Source organism: Papio anubis, unplaced genomic scaffold (genome assembly GCF_008728515.1).
Source record: "Papio anubis isolate 15944 unplaced genomic scaffold, Panubis1.0 scaffold248, whole genome shotgun sequence".
Classification (NCBI taxonomy): domain Eukaryota; kingdom Metazoa; phylum Chordata; class Mammalia; order Primates; family Cercopithecidae; genus Papio; species Papio anubis.
This window is the reverse complement of record NW_022162545.1, coordinates 128,449-131,162: the sequence shown is the minus strand read 5'-3', so window position 1 is coordinate 131,162 and position 2,714 is coordinate 128,449.

The window sequence follows — 2,714 nt, the reverse complement described above, 5'->3', positions numbered from 1 at the left end:
ATTATGCTGCTATAAAGACATATGCACACGTATGTTTATTGCAGCACTATTCACAATTGCAAAGACTTGGAATCAACCCAAATGTCCATCAGTGACAGATTGGATTAAGAAAATGTGGCACATATACACCATGGAATACTATGCAGCCATAAAAAAGTATGAGTTTGCGTCCTTTGTGGGGACATGGATGCAGCTGGAAACCATCATTCTTAGCAAACTATCACAAGAACAGAAAACCAAACACCGCATGTTCTCACTCATAGATGGGAACTGAACAATGAGATCACTTGGACTCAGGAAGGGGAACATCACACACCGGGGCCTATCATGGGGAGGGGGGAGGGGGGAGGGATTGCATTGGGAGTTATACCTGATGTAAATGACGAGTTGATGGGTGCAACAGACCAACATGGCACAAGTATACATATGTAACAAACCTGCACGTTATGCACATGTACCCTACAACTTAAAGTATAATAATAATAAATAAATTTAAAAAAAAAAAAGACAAGCAATACCCAGAAAATACGTTTGTAATTTACGTGACAAAGATAAGCAACAGATCTGCATGTGATTTAAATAACAATCAAAAACCCCTTTAACAATATATTGGAATTTTTATAGAATGTTTCTTGTAATAGTTCTTTGAATGTAAATTTGATCAAAGAAAGCAAAACATTTATCATATGCAGTGTAAACATTGGTTTACCCATTCAATAAAATATCAGTGAACAACAACAACCAAAAAAAAAAAAAAAAGACACATGCACATGTATGTTTATTGCAGCACTATTCACAATAGTAAAGACTTGGAATCAACCCAAATGTCCATCAGTGACAGATTGGATTAAGAAAATGTGGCACATATACACCATGGAATACTATGCAGCCATAAAAAAGGATGAGTTTGCGTCCTTTGTAGGGACATGGATGCAGCTGGAAACCATCATTCTTAGCAGACTATCACAAGAACAGAAAACCAAACACCGCATGTTCTCACTCATAGGTGGGAACTGAACAATGAGATCACTTGGACTCAGGAAGGGGAACATCACACACGGGGGCCTATCATGGGGAGGGGGGAGGGAGGAGGGATTGCATTGGGTGTTATACCTGATGTAAATGACGAGTTGATGGGTGCAGCAGACCAACATGGCACAAGTATACATATGTAACAAACCTGCAAGTTATGCACATTTACCCTACAACTTAAAGTATAATAATAATAAATAAATTAAAAAAAAAATCCCTTCTCAGATTCCCCAAAAACAGTGCTACCAAACTTCTCCATGAAAACAGTGGTATAACTCTGTGAGATGAACTAACAAATCACAAAGATGTTTCTCAGAAACTTTCTTTCTAGTCTTTGTCTAAAGATATTCCCTTTGTCAAGGTTAGCTTCAATGTGCTCCGAAATATCCCATTGCAGATTCCAAGAAAACAGGGGTAGCAAACTGCTCAATGGAAAGAACAGTGTAACTCTCGGAGATGAATTCACACATCACAAAGCAGTTTCTCAGAAAGTTTCTTTCTAATTTTCTTCTGAGGATATTTCCTTTTTCACCATAGGCCTCAATGCGCTCTCAAACATCCCTTTTCAAATTTCTCAAAAATAGTGTTAGCAAACTGCTCAATTTTAAGAAAGTTATATCTCTGTGAGATGAAATCACACATCACAAGGAATTTTCTCAGACAGCTTCTTTCTTTTTTTCATCTGAGGATATTTCCTTAGTAACCATAGGCTTCAATGCGATGTAAAACATCCCTTCTCAGATTCCCCAAAAACAGTGCTTCCAAACGGCTCCATGAAAAGAATCCTGCAACTCTGTGAGATGAATTAGCACATCACAATGCTGTTTCTCAGAATGTTTCTTTCTAGTTTTTACATGAGAACATTTCCTTTGTCACCATAAGCTTCAAGGCGCTCCAAAATATCCCATTGCAGATTCCAAGAAAACAGTGTTAGCAAACTGCTTGATGAAAAGAACAGTGAAACTCTGTAAGATGTATTCAGACATCACAAAGCAGTTTTTCAGAAAGCTTCTTTCTATTTATTACCTGAGAATATTTCCTTTGTCACCACATGCTTCAATGCAATTCAAAATACCCCTTCTCAAATTCCCCAAAAGCAGTGCTACCAAACTGCTCCATGAAAAGGAGGTTGTACCTCCGTAAGATGAATTTACACATCAGAAACAAGTTTATCAGAAAGCTTCTTTCTAGTAATTATCTGAGGATAATTCCTTAGTCACCATAGACTTCAATGGGATCCAAAATATCCCTTCTCAGATTCCCCAAAAACAGTGCTACCAAACTGCTCCATGAAAAGGAAGTTGTACCTCTGTGAGGTGAATTCACACATCAGAAACAAGTTTATCAGAAAGCTTCTTTCTAGTAATTATCTGAGGATAATTCTTTAGTCACCATAGACTTCAATGGGATCAAAAATATCCCTTTTCAGATTCCCCAAAAACAGTGCTACCAAACTCCTCCATGAAAGGAATTGTGAACTCTGTGAGATGAATTAGCACATCATAAAGCGGTTTCTCAGAATGCTTCTTTCTAGTTTTTTTCTGTGGATATTTTCCTTGTCACCATAGGCTTCAATGGGATCTAAAATATCCCTTCTCAGATTCCTCAAAAACAGTGCTACCACACTCATCCATGAAAAGATGAGAGTAACTCTGTAAGATGAATTAACACACCATAAGGTG